Source organism: Ctenopharyngodon idella, chromosome 17 (assembly GCF_019924925.1).
Source record: "Ctenopharyngodon idella isolate HZGC_01 chromosome 17, HZGC01, whole genome shotgun sequence".
Taxonomy (NCBI): Eukaryota; Metazoa; Chordata; class Actinopteri; order Cypriniformes; family Xenocyprididae; genus Ctenopharyngodon; species Ctenopharyngodon idella.
In genome coordinates this window covers 12108450-12130474 of record NC_067236.1, presented here as the reverse complement: position 1 = coordinate 12130474, position 22025 = coordinate 12108450, and the positions used below count along the sequence as shown (strand labels likewise).

Here is a 22025-nt window from a genome sequence, read left to right as displayed (position 1 = left end):
ACTACATGCCACTCTTTCACCGAACTCTACTTCTGTGGGCAAAGGTCTTTTTGAGAGAGTGACAGACACTCAGAGGACAGTTGTGCTATATTTAAATACAAGTGACTCACATTTAGACATTGTTGTGTAGGCCTGTAACAGATCATGCTAAACACAAAAAAGTCCACGATGACTCTATATGGAAAGATTTTTGGCAGATGCACTGTACTTTTACTTTTTTAACCACTATCATTCACTTTCTCCTGCTTTTACCTGTTTGTAGTGTTTTATAAACACTTTCTCTTTATTATTTTTTTTTCATCAAATGTCTTGAAAGTGACTGTTATGATGTAGCATATCAATAATATATTAAGCTATAGGGGAGATGAAGTGGAGGGAATCACTTTAACTCTTGTTTTTTTGTTTTTAAAAGAGAAATATTATATCTTCAGTACATATCTCTAAGATAGGCTATACCTGAAGCTTTAAAGGCAGCAAAAAGTCAGCACTGAGTTATTTAAGAAAAGATACAAAACAACATATTTGCTCACTTTCATATACGATTTATTTTTTTTGTGTAAAAAGAGTAAGTACAAAGCAAAAACAAAACTCTTAAAGGAGTTTATGAAACTCGTTGATCTGACAGTCTGTAGAAATAGACAATCCCCACAAACATATACAATCCACTCTATATTATAGAGTTCAAATTCTAATCCACGTCTGTATTCCCACTGCCCAAGGCCCCTATAAAACAAAAACTCCCGTCAAGCATAATATGTACATCATCCCAGTGATCGAGAAGCTCACTAAGACCAAACTGCGGCCATGCTGAAATGTGGAAATGTTTTCAAGAAAAAAAAAAAGGGGGGGAGGGGGGTTGGGGCTATCCAAGAATGGCCCTAGAATTGCTGGGAAGGAAGGGTGTGTGAAGAGATATTAGTTAGTCCAAATAGTCAGGAATGTAGCCAGTACAAAATATACAATGCTTGATTGTTGGCACAAAAAACAGGAATGATTAAGGAAAAAAATTGGAGGGCTTTTCTTTTTTGTGATCTTAAAAACTCCTCGGCTTTGGTTTGTTCAAGTGTCCAGTGACCAAAGAATAGACAGCTTGAGAGGGGCGCAGATTGCTTTCCCACACTCTGAATAGAGCCTCACTCCTTCACCCGGCTCACCCCTTCACTCTCTTTTCTTCCATAAGTGGAGGAGAAAAGTTTCTATCCCGCACCTGCAGCATAGATGAGAGGGAGAAAAGTTAACTCAGAGCTCACACACACACATACACACACACACACTGATCCACAGGCAGACTGCAGACAGTCTGGCGCCAAATGAAAAACTTTAGTTTGCTAGAGCTGATAGGGGAATCCAAGCTTGTTTGCTGATTGGCACGATGACCAAAAGAAATTAGGACACTGGACAGACTTTGTGATCGCTGTCTGACATAATATTGTTCATTATAACATTTACCAAAAACATGAGATTTAATGACTAATCAGTTAACGATTTACTTCCACTTTACAATAAAGGTTCCATTTAAAACCAAAACTGATTTTCCAGTCGAATACCATAGGAGATGCTGTTAAGGTTCCACAAAGAACTTTTTATTTTTGTTTTTTTTTTGGAAAACCATCAATGAACTGGAGCTTTAAAGAACTCAGAACTACGACGCTGGTCTGAAGAAACTATAATAAAAACATTGAAACCTTGTTCAATCACCTAAGAATCATCTTGTGCTTCAAAAAGTTTCATTCTAGGTTCTTTAGAGCAATTTACTTATTGAATTTTTTACTTTATTTTTCTTGGGAGTGTGGATTACAACCTAACAACATCTGACTAATTTATAAAGTAAAATTATTTAAAATAAAGAAACGGAAGCGTACCATTGACCGTTGTCATTTCTCTGTCCTAATGGCACATAGCTCCATCCTCTTTGGAGAAATTACGGGTCATCTCTGAGCTCTACAGAAAGAAAAGACAGTTTATATTTATTCAAATGCACTTTATACTGATTAATATAATGCATAATAATTAAGAAACAATAAATAACATAGCGCGCACCTTCATTGACATGAACATGTCAGGCGTGTTTTGTGAGTCCGTCTCGTTTTCCAGTGCTATCTGCAAGTCGAAGATGTAATCTATTACATGCTGAAGAATCTCCACTTGGCTCACGGACTTGTTCTGAGGGATGCTGGGCACCAGTTCTTTGAGTTTAGAGTAACAGTCATTCATGTCGGACAGCTCCTCAGAGGGACTCTTGCAGCGGCTAATCGCGAGACTCTGCTCTGAGATACAGCACACAGCTTCATAACAGCTTCTGACAGAGCGAACGGGACTGATCGCCTTCATTCTGGATCTGACGTCTGACTTGCTAGTAGAATCCAACCGTAGAGATGCCTGAAGAAGTCCTTTGTCTGGATAGTGAGATGAACTAGCTCTCCAGTTTGATAGATATCCAATGTCTGACTCCTTCACGTCTCGCGGTCATTGAACGATGGCAGCACGAGCAGGCAGGCAGCCGCTTTTTAAAAGCTGCTTCGTGTAGCACCGCCCCCTCCAGAAATAAATAAACCCTCATGTGCCGCGCAGCCAATAGTAAGAGGTGTTTAAGCGTGGAGACTCCGCCCTATGTAAATAGCTAACTCGTCATTGGAAGCGTTGGCATGTCAGTCAGACAAAATGGTGGAATGAGGAAGAGCTGTCAGAATACTAGAGATAGATGTATTTTCAGTGATGGATTTGAGTGAAGATTTCGGGTCAGTAAACCTAAACGGAGCTGGGTGAGCTTGTACAGTAGATTAAATATAAACTTAGCTTAAAGTTCACATATATTTTCCCCCATATCATATTGAAATTAGTTTCAGAATTCAATTTCGTTATAGTATAGCATGTGAATTAGCTACGCCAATAACCTGCTTATTTATAGTGGACACGACTTCAACTTTAACATAGAGGGAAAATGGAAGGAAAATACTTTCATCTGCTTATGAACATTTTGTCTCAGCTCAGACATGATATGGATAAAATCCATAAATCTGTTACTCCCGTGACCTGCAGACAAACTGGCGTCGTGAATGAATTCCCATAGGAGACACATGCAATGATATTAAATATCGATACAAGACACATTTTATGGCCCTCTAAAACTGTAATCTTAATTATTTTTTAATCTTAAAATAAAAACTTAAAATGTAGGCTAAGTAAAATCAAAGTGGTGCCAAAGTCAAAACTCGCAGAAACGAGTTCATTGCACTTTTTTCCAAGTAATGAATCGAGTTTGAAACGTTGATTCCTCTCTTGATTATCATGCCAATAGGGTAAATATAGATCTTGTTTATTAAAACATCTCCTAATATTCTCACGATCACAGAATATTAATAACCAACTCAGGAAACTCTGAAGCAAACTAGTGTGTGTGCGGTTTTTGTGCATTCTAAAAGTGTTACTCGTTATCTATAAATAGATCATAACTATAACTGTCTCCCATGACTCTTTTTTATATGAAAAGGAAGCTTCACAAGCTTCAATAAAACTATAGCCTGACTCTCGTTCCAGTTTTAACCCAGCGCATTTTTAGTTTACATCAAGATGTGTCCCCTCTTTTCTCACAGTGCTGTTTTTGTGAAGGAATGCGCTGGCGGGCCAGCTGTGTGTCCTGTGCCGCTCCAGCTGTGTTGATCTAACGCGCGAGTCCCAGACAGCCTGGCGCCGGGCTCCCGACGTCATCCATTCACGCGCACCAGCGCGCACCCCATCTGCAAAAGACTGGAGCCGCTCTAGCTGGTCAGCCCGGTTGTCAATCAAGCTATTAAAACCCGCCCCAACCACTCGCACAAGACATGTAGACTTGCCCGCACAATTTATTTGCGCACACCTGGACTTACATTCAGTGAAGAGTTTTTCCGTGTGTAAAGCTCTTCAGTCTGGCTAGATTAGTTAAACTAATACAAAAAGCAGCTCTGTTTTCTCTGACTGAAATGGTATAATAGTTTTTAAATAAAACATTGTTTTGCTTAAATGGTACATATTTTGTCATGTTCAAACTAGTTTTAAATGTGAGTTGATCTTAGTCAAGTGAAACACCATATTTCATTTTTCATATGAAAACAGGCTTTGAGGAACAGATAGAAGTGAGGTTCAGTTGCAGTCCAATATCAGGCCGATAAGGTTGACTGCAAAAACCTGTCTATTAAATGTTTTGGTGACTGGCATATTCACACCTTTTGTTTTATGTGCATGCAACCGGATGAATGCGCTTCTTTGCAGGTTGTGCTAATTACCTGGTGCACAGAAACTGTCCATTTATTTGATATTGGCCTTTTTGGACGGCTACAACAAATTCAGCCCTTTCCTTTCTTGCAGTCTGACAGCACGGAAGGCCTCTGCAGGCCAGTTGGATTCAACAAATAGCAATAAAGAATGAAAAAAGAAAGAAAAAAGATGTGGGTGTGAGAACAAGAAGTGGAAGGATGACCCACTCCAAAAAATAAAAATAAACATCTTTGAAAACAGATCATCATCATCTCTGCTGATACCGCAAGACTGTTTTGTCTTGAGCATTATGTTACACTAGTGCGATAATATATACAGTATGTCTCTGCCTATCACAATATGAAGGACAAGGACAGTGAGTGAACTGCCTTGGGTTGCCTATTTTACTGTCCTCCTTGTGCGTATTATAGCTGATTATAACTAATAACTATGACTCATATTATAATATAACTACTGTTACTTATAATGTTTATCCATTTTATTAAATAGTTTAATTAATGTAACTTTAGTGAGCCTAATTTATTTCTAGCTGCTTCACTCACGTTCCAGACTGTCTTTCCGCAAACCTTGGTACTTTGGCTTCTTTTGTAACTATTTTCATTGGGTCCTAATTTGAACCAACTGGCCATTTTTGTCTAAAATAAATAATGTACATTTAAATATAAATTGTATTTCATTTGAATTCACACCACTATTTTATCTTATTTGTTGATATAGCAACAATTTTTACTCCATTTGGAATACAAATATGCAGTTATGTCATGCTAATAAAGCACGTTAAACTGGAATGAATATGCCCCTTATTATGCCCTAATCACGTGACGCACCACATACCTCGTGCACTGACCTGAAGTGCCATTTGATCTCTTATAACATCAGCATTTTGATTAATATAAAAACTACATTAAGTACTTGTACTGAATGATTCAACAGGACACACGAAGACGTATTTCATTCTCATTCTGTTAAGTTATGTGTGACTGCGGTGTCTGTGGATCAGGTCCGGTACAATCGGGTCTGTTTTTCAGCGCATGGGAGAATGTGGCGACTGGCGTCAGTGAGTCTGCCCTGCTCCGCGTCCCCGCCCTCTGCTCGCCCCCGCGCCTCTGTGCAGCTGGACGCACACAATCAAGCCATCAACAATCGCCGTGCATAATTAGCGCGGCCCTCCACCCCCTCCCGCCCTCATCACTCCTAAAGAAAATCTTTCAAGGCGTTTTTTCCCTCTTCGTCGACAAAGCCTCTCTATTTGTCCAATGGCAGTAAGGAATCGCAGAGGGAAGACGAAAACCGCGAGAATATTCTCCACAGAGAAAGGAGTGGCCACTTATTTTGAGTGATATCGAGTGTGTAAAACAGCAGAAGGGATGACATGTAGAACTCAGATGTCATTATTGTGACAAAAAAAATAAATAAATAACAAAGAGCTGATTTGGTATTACATTCGCAAAAACTGAAAAGTTCACCTTGTTTACAGTGTTAATTGAGTTTTATTTGAGCAATTTCTTTAGCTTTCTCTGATTAATGTCTATCTATCTATCTATCTATCTATCTGTCTGTCTTGCTAGCTAACTAGCTAGCTATTAATTAGAGTTGTAGAAAAAAATGTATGTTTTTTAATATGCCATGCAGGACAACCTGATCAGTTTGTACCTAAATGTTTTGATGGAGATCTTTTGAAGAGAGAAAGAAGGGGATCGTGGACATTGGACAGTGTTTGAGCCATAAACCCAGTGAAAGAGTAGGCTATACCAGAGTGCTTAAATGACATAACTGGTAATGTTTGTAATTCCAAGGTTAAGTAGGGCTACACAGTAGGTACTTATTCTGGGGTCAAACGCATGAGTATCACACAGCATATGCACCGACTACAAAAACAGATTGAGACAGGAGTTGGATGTAGATGACAGGAACAAGGGAAAAAGAGAAGGGTTGAAAGAAGGATAAAAGAGGGCAAGACATCGTATGAGACAGCGAGACAGAACTCTGGGATATATACCGAGGCCAAAAGCCCTCTTGTCCTTTGCAGACATTTTGTATCTGCATGTAAATTAGATCCAACGTGCACTCATTTCTGGGTCAATGATGCTTTGACATCACTGAGTTTCTGAGGTCTCTCAACCTCAAAGTATGTGTATGCGCACGTATATGTACACATTCACACGTTCATTTGAGATCCATGAACAGATGATCTGAAAGAGTCATTGAGAAACAAACAGCTGATTTCTTGACACATGGTCTCCCTCCTTTTGCTGTTCCAATCCAGGTCACTGCCTCTTCTTCCTCAAGATGCTACATACACACACACAATAACTGACCTGATTTCTAGACCCATCGTGGATAGACAGTCAACTAATCAGACATAACTCCCACTCATCCTCTGAGATGAAAGCGGAGATCATAGAGGGGGCTTTGATTTGTGAAAAAGATCAGTGATTAGGGTGCATGTAGAGTAATAACATACATATATACTGTATGTTTTTAGATTCTTTTGAATTCTTTCACAGCAAAGTTGCTCAGTTTTAACCTTCAAACCACTGATGTAGTATGATTAAACTCTTTAGATAAGAGAACAGAAGACAAATGATATAATTATTGAAGGTCATTGCATTAATTAGTTAATAATTGTGAGACAATAGAGCAGCCAGCACAGAAACAACAGTAAAGCTCAAGAGGTCATCAGCACTTGACGTGGCTGTGTTCTAGCTAATGTCAGGGTGACCGAACGAGATTATGGGGGTTGTGGTAAAGCTAAGCTTATGTCGATTCAGCATTCCCTGTCTGATGGTGTGGTGGTGGGGTGCTTAAGAGAGAGCTGATGACCTTTGACTCGCGAAGAGGCCATAAAGAGAGAAGCACAGAGTAATTAAGATAAGATTCACAGTGAGAAACGACTCCAGTAAACAAACTCTCCCGTAATGTCTCAGTGTGAAACGCTTCAAATAAACAAACAATCATTTGCATTATGAGTTTTAGATCGGCCGATTATGAGTGTTTTGGGATGTGAGAATGTGTAAATGTGATCATGTGTTTGTGTGTGTGGATTTAGTTTGTGTGATAAAGAGGCATGTTTAATTGCAGGATTGTGTGTGTGTTGTTTGTTCTGTAATGGGTGTTAAATAACCACAGAGATGCTCACCTGTGTCAACGGATTGAGTTAATTATCAGCTTTCAGACGTCTACCAAGGTCTGACCATCAACAATGATGGAGAGAGAGAGAGACAGAGCGCGATAAGCATGCAAACACTATAATCATGTAGAAATGCTGTTTTATAAGAGAATGTTGTGACAGGATTCTGTTTATAGAACTTCTCATTCATTTCTATGGTGTCTGCAAACAATGATTGACTGTTTTACAACTCTGACAGCAATTCAGTGATGTCAAGGATATCATGTGATTGGTTATCAATTGGACACATGATCCAAATTGACTGTTACTCTCCAATGGTAGAGCCATGGAGGTTCTGGGATCACATTTTAGTTATAACAAAGCAAGGCCGAAACCATGTCTTGAACCATTTTTTTTTTTTCCCTTTTTTTTTTTAATAAAGTATAAAGAAACAAACAGAACAAAGGAAACTGTTGCTATACAATGCTATATCAGATATGTACAAATGCTATATCATATATGTACAATAACAATTGTAGAAAAAAATAAAATAAAATAACATTACGATGTCCAGAAATCAATTTCAAGAGTACGTTGAGAACTCATGTTTAATGTGATAGTTTCATAATACAATATATTGTTAGTTCTGAGATTCTTCAATTTAGTGAATAAATACATATATTCGCAATTAATACTCGAATTCCCTAGTGGTCTGGTGGTAGAATTTTTGTTAAAAGTATCAAAGGTTCCGTGTTCTAATCCACCCTTGTATATATATTATATATATATTTTCCCTCATTAAAATCAAAGATGTCCATCAATGGTTGTACAGTATCTCACAGAAGTGAGTACACCCCTCACATTTTTGTAAATATTTTATTATATCTTTTCATGTGACAACACTGAAGAAATGACACTTTGTAGTGAGTGTACAGCTTGTATAACAGTGTAAATTTGCTGTCCCCTTAAAATAACTCAACACACAGCCATTAATGTCTAAACTGCTAGCCACAAAAGTGAGTACACCTCTAAGTAACAATGTCCAAATTGGGCCCAATTAGCCATTTTCTCTCCCCGGTGTCATGTGACTCATGAGTGTTACAAGGTCTCAGGTATGAATGGGGAGCAGGTGTGTTAAATTTGGTGTTATCGCTCTCACTCTCTCATACTGGTCACTGGAAGTTCAACATGGCACCTCATGGCAAAGAACTCTCTGAGGATCTGAAAAAAAGAATTGTTGCTCTACATAAAGATGGCGTAGGCTATAAGAAGATTGCCAAGACCCTGAAACTGAGCTGCACTCAGAACAGGCCTCGCCATGGTTGACCAAAGAAGTTGAGTGCACATGCTCAGCGTCATATCCAGAGGTTGTGTTTGGGAAATAGACATATGAGTGCTGACAGCATTGCTGCAGAGGTTGAAGGGGTGGGGGGTCAGCCTGTCAGTGCTGACCCCCCATACGCCGCACACTGCATCAAATTGGTCTGCATGGCTGTCGTCCCAGAAGGAAGCCTCTTCTAAAGATGATGCACAAGAAAGCCCGCAAACAGTTTGCTGAAGACAAGCAGACATGGATTACTGGAACCATGTCCTGTGGTCTGATGAGACCAAGATAAACTTATTTAGTTCAGATGGTGTCAAGTGTGTGTGGCGGCAACCAGGTGAGGAGTACAAAGACAAGTGTGTCTTGCCTACAGTCAAGCATGGTGGTGGGAGTGTCATGGTCTGGGGCTGCGTGAGTGCTGCCGGCACTGGGGAGCTACAGTTCATTGAGGGAACCATGAATGCCAACATGTACTGTGACATACTGAAGCAGAGCATGATCCCCTCCCTTCGGAGACTGGGCCACAGGGCAGTATTCCAACATGATAATGACCCCAAACACACCTCCAGGACGACCACTGCCTTGCTAAGGAAACTGAGGGTACCTAAACCCTATTGAGCAAGGTCTCTAACATCCACCAGCTCCATGATGTCGTCATGGAAGAGGACTCCAGTGGCAACCTGTGAAGCTCTGGTGAACTCCATGCCCAAGAGGGTTAAGGCAGTGCTGGAAAATAATGGTGGCCACACAAAATATTGACACTTTGGGCCCAATTTGGACATTTTCACTTAGGGGTGTACTCACTTTTGTGGCCAGCGGTTTAGACATTAATGGCTGTGTGTTGAGTTATTTTGAGGGGACAGCAAATTTACACTGTTATACAAGCTGTACACTCACTACTTTACACTGTAGCAAAGTGTCATTTTTTCAGTGTTGTCACATGAAAAGATATAATAAAATATTTACAAAAATGTGAGGGGTGTACTCACTTCTGAGAGATACTGTATATCAAAAGCAGGGACACGTTTGTGTGCATTTGTTTTGTGATTTTACTGGAAAGAATAGAACCTCCGCAACGGCGTTAAGCGATCGATTGACGTGCTCGTTTGTGCTGTGAAGCAAAAAGAGAACGTAAACCCCGTCTACTTTGATTTGATTGGCCATCTCAATCATTTTGACATTGACGAGCGCTCTTAAACTACTGAGGTAGACCAGACTAAAAATGTAACTTTTAAACCTTTTTGTCATCCTAACAACATGCCAACATGCATGTTGGCCATTTCTAATTATTGGGGGGGACTTGTCCCCCTCAATGTCTATGGTGGTTACAGCACTGTAACAAGGTATTTTAGGCAGCATAATTAAGAACATCTATGATCTATGAAGATTTGAACATCTATCATGCCTTAAAATGTTGCCTCTGTAGGCACAGTAGATTTTGGAAAAGGATAAATGTTTAGTTGAATTCAGGGGCTTCTAAACATTCTGAAATCTTAAAAGGTTGGTTCACCCAAAAATGAAATTTCTGTCATTAATTACTCACCCTCATATCGTTCCAAACCCGTAAGACCTTCGTTCATCTTCGGAACACAAATTAAGATATTGTTGATGAGATCCGAGAGGTTTTTTATCCTGAAATTACCACATTCAAGGTCCAGAAAAGTAGTAAAAATATTGTTAAAATAGTCAACATGACAACCTTAATGTTATGAAGTGACAAGAATATTTTATTCAACAACAACAACAACAAAAAAAGACTTTATTCAACAAATTCTTCTCTCCCGTCATTCTCCTACGCTGTTTACGTTGCTGCGCTTCCACTTAAATATAGTTGTTATTTTTGTTTTTGCACACAAAAAGTATTCTCGTCGCTTCATAACAATAAGGTTGAACCACTGTAGTCACGTTGACTATTTTAACAATGTTTTTACTACTTTTCTGGACTTTGAATGTGGTAATTTCGTGCTTTCTATGGAGGATAAAAAACCTCTCCGACTTCATCAAAAATATCTTAATTTGTGTTCCGAAGATGAACGAAGGTTTAACGGGTTTGGAATGACATGAGAGTGAGTAATTAATGACAGAAATTTCATTTTTTGGTGAACTAATACTAGTCCCGTGAAACGTGAGTCACGAGAAAAGAGTTCATCAACTTGTAGAAGCAAGCTAAAATTGCATGGTTGCTTCAGAAAATGCCTTTTTCTCAGACTTTATAACACTATTGGTTAGGTTTAGAGTAGCGTAACATGTAGTTGCTACATTCTTTTCAAACGCAATAGAGCATTAACCTCTTAGCGCTACTCATCAGACATTTAATTTTCATTTTTGGCAGATTCACATTTCCCTGTTTCGGATAAAACTGAACCTACTTTCAGTGCCACCCACAAGACATTTCACTGTCGCAAAACATTCAAGAAGCAACGTAATATCGCTTTGCAGAAATGTCGTCACATTCACATTTTTTCCAATAAAAAATGGTGGATGTTGTAGAGACGTGATTGAACAGTTGAATACATTTTCAAACTATAACATATGAAAACAGTCATTTATTTCAGACATTTATGGAGTTTTGCACCTGCATATGAAGCAATGAGTGTGTGAGAATAGCCGTGACTGTATATTCCATACTCCAGCAGCACCTGCCCAGCCTCAGGAGTTGTTGGTTATAGATGTGAGGGTTGCCATAATCTCAGCTGTGGTCTATGGGAAGGTGGGTGGTAGAGGAAAGATTGTTTAAGGTTAAAGACAGTGAATAAGACACCCACTTTCACCCCATAAAACACCACCATATGATTTGTGATTCTTATGCCTCGCTGCAGCTTCTGTATTACCGTAACCTTTAAATGACATCTAACTAACATCTGGAAGAGGTTATCCGTCACCTGGCCCAGGCTTTGTGCCGTAATTTGAGCTGAAGTCATGCTGTCTCAGAGTCGGGTGCGTTGCTCTCGATGGAACCATAAGAGCAGCGCTCTCGCGCAGCGGGGACCTTAATGCGGCATGTACACACAATGGCCTAGATATGGTATTTTGTATGTTGTGGTGTTATTGTGTCTCTGTCTCTCATAATGGCCCATAATAAGCACAGAAGCACAGCTGGCGTGTTTTGGAGATGGCACTTCCTGAGGGAGTGTTCCGCCGAGAAATAATGACGGCTTTGATTGGACGGTGGGGAGAGAGTGGCAGTTCCTGCTCTTTTGTTCCATTGTACAGGAGATGGAATGGGAAAAGTGTGAGCGAGTGTGTTGGGAGATTATACACAGCTGTTGGAGATGTCATATTAAAGACACACTTCACACACACATGCATATCTTTCTGCCCTTCCCCGGCAAGACAACACCCAAAAAATGTCATTATCACTTAAATCAGAGAAAAATAAGTACAAAAAACAAACACACAGGACAGGCGTGCGCATATAATTTTGCGTAATTCCAAGTAAATGCATTATCATTAATATATCATCTCTATCAGCCTGTTAATTGCTGTGATTACGAAATGCATAATTTTAGGAACCGCAAAAGCAGATATAAACATCACAAGACCCCAGAAAAAAGCAAAACTGTAAGAAGCGTTAATGAATGGCTTTTAAATAGAACGCTAGCATCTTTTACAATCAAACAAATAAATAACACCTTTATTTTTAGGTGGCAGCAGCATATGTTCTCACTCTTCGTCACACACACAGACAAACGTACACACTTTTTTTCTGTTTGAGTGAATTTTCCATTAGAGTCTGCAAAGATCACAGGTTGGGTTGTTTCCTGCCACTGCAAGAGCGCAACCACAGCAGCTAACCAGTATCTGCTCTCACTGCAGCACCCAGGGCATTAATAACACACTCATCCGCACTCACACACACTTCTTTTAACCTCAGCTGCAAGTTCTGTCTCTCTAAGATTTTCCATCTTTGCTTTACAGGCAACTGCATTACCCAAAAGTCACACCACACACGCACACTTGCACATATGCAGGCATATATGTTCCTATACAGGCTTAGTATAAAGCTCTTTGAGTTTTTCCTGGCATTTTTTCTTCAGGTTTTGAGCACTACAAGCTGAACAAAATGAATATAAAATGTAACTAATGTACATAAATGTAAAAAAGCATGGTGCCTATAGATAAAGTCAAATATGTAATTTAGGTAAAAAAAAAAAAAAAAACATTTCCTTTTCAGATCTTTTCTTTCGTATTGTGACATACATTTGAGTATAAGAGATTAGCAAAAAAACAAACAACAACAACAACAACAACAAAAAATTGTAGGGTGGGGACTTGTTTCTGCATTAGTTGTGGATTAAATTTTGAGATTTGGGTGTTGCACTCAAAAATGGAGGCATACGTCACCAAAGAGAAGTTTGTTGTTTTTCAACAGAAGATCCAGTTTTGACATTTTGTTTAAACATTTTTAAGAATTGTTCAGAATAAGATATACACTTCCTGGCCAAAAAAAAAAAAAAAAAAAAGGTCACTGTTTGGATTTAAATAGGCAGTTCTTGACCAAAAATTGATTCACCTCTTGATGGAAATAAATGTTGTGATGTTATTTCCATCAAGAGGTGCATACATTTTTGGTCAAGATCTTGTATTGACAATGCAAGAGGTGAACACTCTGTAAAGTCTAATCCAGCACATCCCACAGACTTTCAATGAATTTAAGGACTCAGAGGTACCAATTCATGTGTGAAAATGATTCTTTTTGCTCCCTCCCCAACCATTCTTTCACAATTTTAACCCTGGTGAATCTTGACATTGTCATCCTGGAATATGGTCATGATGTGTCTTCCTGCATGGTTGTTTAAGAAATGAAAAGCTGCACACTCCATCAATTAGGGTTAGAAGAACTGTTGCAAACATACAACATGCTAGAAATATAATAATCACTGTAACAATAATCCAGTGGTAACACTTTACAATAAGGTTCATTAGTTAAACATTAGTTAAAGTATTAACTAACATGAACTAACCATGAGCAATACATGTGTATTTGTTGATGTTTGTTAATAAAAATCCAGCTGTTCATTGTTTGTTCAACTAATGTAGTTAACTAATATTAACTAACAAAACTTATTGTAAAGTATTACTGATCCAATCATAGACTCTTGAGCATTTGCCAAACAGTGACTTTTTTGGGGGGCAGGGCAGTGTATAACATGTATTTAAAAAAAAAAAAAAATAGTAGAATACACAAAAATTAGTCAAGCATACCCTTTTCATACAACCAGACTAAACCCCCTTCAAGAACTACTTAAGTGATTTAAAAAAACTTTTTTTTTTCTTTCACATTTTTAGGACATGCACCAATTTCGCAAGATGTGAGTGAGAGAGAAAAATGAGACTTATATAGTGTTTGTTTGACTGAATTACTCTCTCTGATCCTGACGGGACATCCAGATGTAAGAGTAGACAGACTGTGGCTGTAAGGGTGTTTTTATGCCCCCAGTTTACTATATCATAGTTTCCTTTTCCCCTGTTATCTATCTGTTTCTCAACACATGTGCAAGCACATGTGTGTGCTTTTTATATAAGACAATGTTTAGACTTGAGGTCTAAACTAGAAACTAGAAGTGAGAAATGAGGTCAAAATGAGATGCTGAGATACAGACATGTATAGTTTGTTCCTCTGGCAGCGACTCAACAAAAGGTCAAAATTTGTTGTGTCAGGCACACACTAACATCTAAATACCACAACCATCATCGTAATCCCACAGTCCTTCCTTCCTCCATGTCTCACTTCATCTGCTCCCACTGAAGAGATCAGATGATGACTGGAGACATTCGGTCGTTGTGATCGCCCGCCGTGAAATTGGCCCTTGGGCATGGATGATCGGACGCAAGTCACAAACGGCAGTTGGTGAGTTGTGAGGTGTTGGATTTCTGTGTTTCTTACTGATAAGGAAGGAGTGGGAGGGGAAACCGGACCCAGCCATGAAATCTCAGACTTGTGTCTGTCAGAAATCACAGGATGGAATTCAGTCCATTTTAGTTTTTTCCCTCTCACTTAAGAAACTATTTTTAATGTGTAACTAGTAACAGGGAGTTTGTCAAGACAAATTCTGAATGTTGGCTTGAATTCTTGAAAGTCTTTCCTGAAAGTTTGAGGATGTTGCAGCAGAAACAAGCAGAAAGCTTTTAAGTTTAAAAGTTCAGACAGACAGCCAGCCAGACAGCCAGATAGATAGATAGATAGATAGATAGATAGATAGTCATTCATTAGGTAGAGATGAGAGCTTATCTTGCTTGTCTGACATGCTACACTACTTTTTTTAGACAAATTAATCGCCGTTTCTGTTCAAAATTGGTAAATCTACTGAAAGAGCAAACAGCAGGTAAAGCTTGCAAATCTGGTTGTCAGTAACTTACGAAAGTCACTGCCTAGCAATAAAAACACTTGACTGTCTCACACATAAACCCACAGTTCTCCCTCCACTGACAGGATATTTTAGACAACATAAATGGAAGATTATTTTACACATAAGGCAGTTCTGGGGCTTATAACTGTAAGGATTATATTGTACATATAGTCCAAAGTCCAATTACACAAATGCTTATTTTCTCTATGAGTTTTGCATGTTGATTTCAAACAGTTCAAAAGCTTCCAGCTGAAAGGGAACATTCTCAGAACGTTCTAGAAGTTATGAACAAACACTATTCCAGTAACGTTAATAGAACATTTGTTCAAAATTATCTGGTCTTTAAGAAAGTCCTTAAAACGTTAGCACAAAAATGTTATTTATACATCATTCATGGAACGTTTTTTCAGTAACATTTTAGTTGGATGTTTGTCCAACATTTGTTGTTTCAAAACATTCAGAGAACATTTAAAAGTAACGTTCCCTTAATGTTTTGCAATGCTTTAAAGGGTTAGTTCACCCAAAAATGAAAATTCTGTCATTAATTTCTCACCCTCATATCGTTCCAAACCCGTAAGACCTTCGTTCATCTTCGGCACACAAATTAAAATATTTTTGATGAAATCTGAGAGGTTTCTGAACCACACATAGGCAGCAATGTCATTGCACCTTTTGAGGTCCAGAAAGGTTCTAAAGACATCGTTAAAATAGTCAGTGTGACTACAGTGGTTCAACCTTAATGTTATGAAGCGATGAGAATACTTTTTGTGCTCAAAAACAAAACAAAAATAATGACTTTATTCAACAATCTCTTCTCTTCTATGCTGTTCACGTGAGCAACACGACGCACGACGTGATGCTGACTCAGAAACCAGTTCAGAAACCCTCGGATTTCATCAAAAATATCTTAATTTGTGTCCTGAAGATGAATGAAGGTCTTACAGGTGTGGATCGACATGAGGGTAAGTAATTAATGATAGAATTTTCAGTTTTGGGTGAACTAACCCTTTAATGTTCGCATATAAGAAAAAAACATTTTTAAAACATTTAGACTTTTGAACATTCAGAAAACACTGAGAAACAACATTTTCATATCATTATAGCAACATGTCGTTAAAGAACATTTTTTTTTTTTTTTAGTTGATCAACTGAACGTAATAAAACATGTTTAACGAACTGAATCTTTTTCCTGGGTAATTTTTTTTTTGTAGCAAAGACTGTTTAAAAAAATAAATAAAACGTAACAGCTTCTCTCATATATTTCTGCATTTACAAAATTCTAAAATGCATTCATAAAATATATTCCAATTAATATTTGATGAATACAATCGCAGAGAGCGATAAAATGGTAAAAAAAAGCTGATTAGCTAAATCACTGTTTACCACTTAAGAGACAATGCAAGGTAATGCAAATGTGCCTTGACTGGAAACATAGCTGTTTCCCCATAGTTTACACAATGGTCTTAATCTTTAACTGCTGGTTCTGTTTTTGTGTAATCTCATTTTACATGCTAGGTCCGTCACAGGTTCCAGAATATCCTGAGGCCACAGTCGTGATGTATGTGTGACCTCTTTACCCTACTGGTAAAACCCAACCTCTCACCTTTAACCTGCCATGTGACTTGCTCCTGATGGATTTTTTGTAGCTGCTCCTCTGAGCTGTGAAATATAAACTAAACAGAAGAGAGGCGACAGGACAACACCATTCTGACACCGCACTCTGTAAGAGCTATTTGATATGCCATAACTCTAAAAGTCACTTCCACTTGGAAACACTCCTTGAGATTGGTGTGTTTGCAAATGATTGATGACAAATGATTAATCACTTCGGTTTTCATATTTAATTGATTGTCCATTTGCAAGATATATTAGTAAAATGGGGTTCCACTTTCTACAAACCATTTAAATAAACTCAGCCTTTGGTTTTTGAAGCAACCAACCAACAAATCCCTCCGAATATTTTAACACTGATTGGTTTGCACGTACCACAAGAGAAATCATGATCTCTGCTCTCCGCAGCATTCCAAAGAACTTTTCCAAGATCCAAAGTGCCCCCTACAGGATACTAGTGGATTTCATTTGCAGTCCAAAACATGCAGTGATGTCAAGCTGTCAAACATACACAGATTGCACATCATTCAAGTAAACAGATATATCAACAAACATTTAAGTAGGACGTTTTTTGGACATTCTTTCAGGCATATACAGGCTTTAGTCAAATACATGTCATACACATTATGTTTGAAGATATATGATTAAAGGAAGTTCATAAATAATAATTATGTACAAAAAGCAAAAAAAAAAAAAAAAAAAAAAACTGTGAAAGAGAATCAGACTATTTTTAAAAGCTCAAGGCACTTGTTGGGAGATATTCTGAGTCAAGGACACTGAACAGATGCTCACTGTCTCATTCAAGGTTGTTGCACTCCTACAGACTCATCCAGAGAGGGAACAAATACAGCTTCTCTTGTGACTTCATGCCAACATTGAGCTCAAAACAGTCAATGACAAATCACTTTCCCTGTCTGTGCTGCCCATAGTTTCTAACATGGATCTACGAACAAGAAACCGTTTAAATCCCCATCTAGCCCACTTGGGAAATGCCTGTAGAGATGTGCACAGCTCAACAAATTCTCTGGTGATGAAATAACGTCTTTTCTTTCTCAAAGAGGAACCAAAGGGGGATGCAGCCTACACTGAGGGAACACAAAATACCATCATAATCTCATTTTATCTGTCTTTGAAACCAAGCATCTCTATAACACCTGGAGAAAGCTATCAGTTAGCATTCCCATTCACCTAAATATAGATGCACAGCCTTCACTACCGACTATCCTAAGCTGTGAAACAGGGAAAACCATGAGACCATTTAACAATTTTAAGAGAACTTCAAAAACTAATTATAGGAAATATGAAACACTTATATGTATTGGTCAAAATGGCAGTATTTGAATGGCCGTCAATGGAGAAAGATGCTTTTTGCTTGCAGATTGTGTAGTGACTGCATCTACCAGCAGGGGCAAACTGGATCACACTAACCAGCTAAACTTTGACCTCTTGGAAGAAACAACTAACTAAATAACAAGTTTGCTGTTTTATTGTGTTGACCAAGGTCAAGAGCAACAAAGCATTTTTTTGATGTTCAAGATGTCGAAATAGATTCTTCAGGTTTATTTTACGATTAACTCAGTCCTTGGCAACTGATATAGAATTGAGCAGATGCACATATGAAACACACACACAGTTTTTGACAATGCAGGACCTCATTCCCCTCCTCCTGCTCCCCCCTAGTAGGAGACCCACAGCTGCGCAAGCCAGGTGCTATCTACTCTAACACACTCACACACACACTCACACACTTCCACCCGCCAACGAACCCAGCAGGAAATGCCTAATACCAGTTTTAGAATGATGCCACTATGCCAGCAGGAGAGGGTGCTGCACTTACTCGCGTTCCCTTGTGGGCGCCAGCGTCTGGAGACCTTCAGCAGAAAGTCTGATATGAACATCTTGAACACATGGGTATGATGAAATTTCGACTTGGGGGTAAAGATGCAATAAAATATTCAAAAGTGGGGATGAAGATTGAAGGATCTGACACTGAAAAATCCATACTGATCAACCACTGATCGTCTATGTTGGTTGTGACCCTAATGTTCAGTGAACTTTACTTTACATTCCTCTGGGGTGTTAAATCTCATAATATTCTGGCAGACCAGTTGGATTAGATCAATGAGCTCATCTTTTACCTGACAGACTATAGACATGTATGATGTTCAAATTTACAATATTTACATTGTTAGAGAGGATATTAAATGAATAAATTAGTTCTTAGCAGTCTAACTAGAGAACTTTCCCATGTGTGTTGCCCTTTGTCACTTGTAAATGCCAGATTTTAACATATAAAATACGCATTTAAACAAATAAATGTCAAATTTTTCACTTTACCCACAGATATCATATTTGGTATGATGTCAAGGTCTATATCTTTTAGTCTTGTGCTAAAAAAAGGTATTTACCTAAGATTACATGTTAGTATCTAGCTTAAATTTGCAGCTTTCTCCATAATAGAATTATTTTCTTTAACTAAACTCTAAATATGATGGGGTTATTTTATGATAAAGTATGTGAAACAATATTATTTTAATATAATTAAAGGATTAGTTCACTTTAAAATGAAAATTAGCCCAAGCTTTACTCATCCTCAAGACATTCTAGATGTATATGACTTTCTTCTTTCTGATGAACGTGCAATATTAATAAATATCCTGATGCATCCGAGTTTTATAATGGCAGAGAACGGGACCAATGAGTATGAAGCTCAAGAAAGTGCATCCATCCAAAGCAAAACGTACTCCACACGGCTCTGGGGGGTTAAAAAAGGCCTTCTGAAGCAAAGTGATGCATTTGTGTAAGAAAAATATCCATATTTAACAAGTTATAAAGTAAAATAAGCACTTCCGCCAGATTGCCTTCAACTTTTGAAGAAAGTGTAATGCCTCTCGCACGCTATGTCCTACGCCTTTCCTATTCAACTTACAAAAAAAGTAAGTTGAATACAGAAGGCGGTCTGGCAGAAGCTAGTTATTTTACTTGTTAAATATGGATATTTTTCTTACACAAAGCATGCATCACTTCGCTTCAGAAGGCCTTTATTAACCCCCCGGAGTACGTTTATGATGGATAGATGCACTTTCTTCAGTTTCATACTTGTTGGTCCCGTTCACTGCCATTATAAAGCTCGGATGCATCAGGATATTTATTAATATTGCACGTTCATCAGAAAGAAGAAAGTCATATACATCTAGAATGTCTTGAGGGTGAGTAAAGCTTGGGCTAATTTTCATTTTAAAGTGAACTAATCCTTTAATATAATTAACCCAGTTTTCATTTTATGTTTTAGTTAAAGTTTTTGTAATTTTGTGTTTTTGTCATTTTTATTAGCTTTATATAGTTTTTATTAATTTTTATTTCATTTTTAGTGTGTCAAGTTAAACAAAATGAAAATGAGAAATTTTGCCTTGGCAACTAGCTAAAATAAAATACGTTTTTTTTAAGCATTTTATTTCAAGTAGTGAAACTGTTTTTTATGGTTTTAGTTTTATTTAATATAACAACCCTAATGTGAAATAGGTACTTGATAAGTGTCACCCTCCTCCATCTTTTAAAGCCCCTCTACCTCCTGTTCTCTTTCCCACAGGTGAGACCCAGGCCAGAGTACACCAAAAAAGTACATCAGCTATTTCTGTCTGTGGCTTACCACACTATTGACGCTGTACCGCTCATACATACTCAGTCATCACGTAGGAGTTAAGCAGACATAAGCATGTACAAACACACACCAGCACATACTGTACACAAGTACATACGCATATAGGAAAGGTTCGATGTTCGAAACTGAACCGCAAGCAAAAAACTTTGCTGATGTGTGCTGGTATCATATCTCTTCAAGACTTTTCAAGCAAAGGTTACAGGTGTTCAGAAAATCAACTCTTAGTCAATCGGACGTGATGGATCACGTGGTCGGAAGAGTCGTTGTCCAGGAAATGATGCTTCGTCGGAATGGAAACTTTAGTGCGGCCCACCACAACAGAGACACCCTGTGAGAGAGTGTGTGTAAACAGCACGATGCCTTCTCAAAACCTCACATTGAGTGCGGTCACACACTCACCTCTAAGTTTTCCATCCACAAGATGTCAGACCAGTATTTTGTCACCGGATGTTTTTCAAGGTCAGGGGTAAAAAAAATAGATTCTCAGCCTCTGATCTGTCTGTCTTTCCATCTCGCTGTGCACCTGCAGACCTGGGGAGCCAGTCCAGGAGAATCATGTGGCCTACTGGTATACTGCTATTTGAGACTGTGGTTTTAATGTTGCTTTTTCGATGTTAGTCAACTTTAGGGTTTGATTATACAAATGAATGTATTAAGAGGCTTCATTCATAATTATCTGGTCTTGTGATGTCGTTTCTACTTTTAAAGAATTGTTTATAAATCACATTTTTTTATAATGTATGAGATAATGCTTAAAGGTGAACTCAGAATCAGAGTTTTATGACTGCCATGTTGACCGGTACGCTTTTGAAGTACCATACACATACTACTCTTACTGTTTCTGCCACATCTTTATACGTATATAGTGACACCCAGTGGTATGGATGTATATGTAATTCCTTCAACAGTGCCATTGCCATACGCTATTTAAAGTCAGCTATGATTCATTTATCCGGTGAGCAAAGTGTCCAATAACAAGCAAGTTAACAAGAATAAACTAAGAGTCATTGGTCATGTGATCTCAACATTGTGGCCTACATGAGAGGACACGATAAATGTAAAATAAAACAGCTTTTAAGCTACACTCTAAAAAATGCTGGGTTAAAAACAACCCAAGTTGGGTTGAAAATGGACAAAGCCAGCAATTGGGTTGTTTTAACCCAACTGTTGGGTTAAATTTTTGCCCAACATGCTGGGCAGTTTTATTTAACCCAACTATTGTTTAAAAATTAGGTAACACTTTAGTATAGGGAACACATATAAACTATTAACTATGACTTTTCCATCAATAAACTCCTAATTTACTGCTTTTTAATAGTTAGTAAGGTAGTTGTTAAGTTTAGGAATTGGCAGGATTAAGAATGTAGAATAAGGCATTAATATGTGCTTAACAAGTACTAATAAATAGCCAATATTCTAGTAATGTGCATGCTAATAAGCAACTAGTTAAAAGACCCTAAAATAAAGTTACCAAATATTACTATGTGGCTGGCTTAAAATGAACTCAAAATAGGTTGGAAATTAATAATCAGAAACATAATTACAGAGGCAACCAATAATAATCAAAAGGTGAATATTTATTAATAAGCAATTTAATAAATGTTTATTGTTTAATTATTATTCATTAAACTTATTAATAAATGTTAATTTACAACATACTTTGGGTTCATTTTAAAGGGTTAGTTCACCCAAAAATGAAATTTCTGTCATTTATTA

General features: G+C 38.0%; 1 protein-coding gene and 1 long non-coding RNA gene across 2 annotated transcripts in view; one reads left to right on the top strand and one right to left on the bottom strand.

Moving 5' to 3' along the window:
• Nucleotides 1–10762: 10762 nt before the first annotated feature.
• Nucleotides 10763–22025, bottom strand: part of msrab (methionine sulfoxide reductase Ab) — a 55673-nt gene continuing 44410 nt past the window's right edge. The window contains exon 11 of the transcript XR_007925841.1: nt 10763–11387. The gene's annotated coding sequence lies outside the window, so the exon portion shown is untranslated. The remainder of the gene's footprint in view (nt 11388–22025) is intronic.
• On the top strand, nt 11383–22024 carry LOC127498275 (uncharacterized). The gene is made up of 3 exons (XR_007925843.1): nt 11383–15999; nt 16553–18559; nt 20238–22024. It is a non-coding gene; the product is annotated as an uncharacterized LOC127498275 (long non-coding RNA).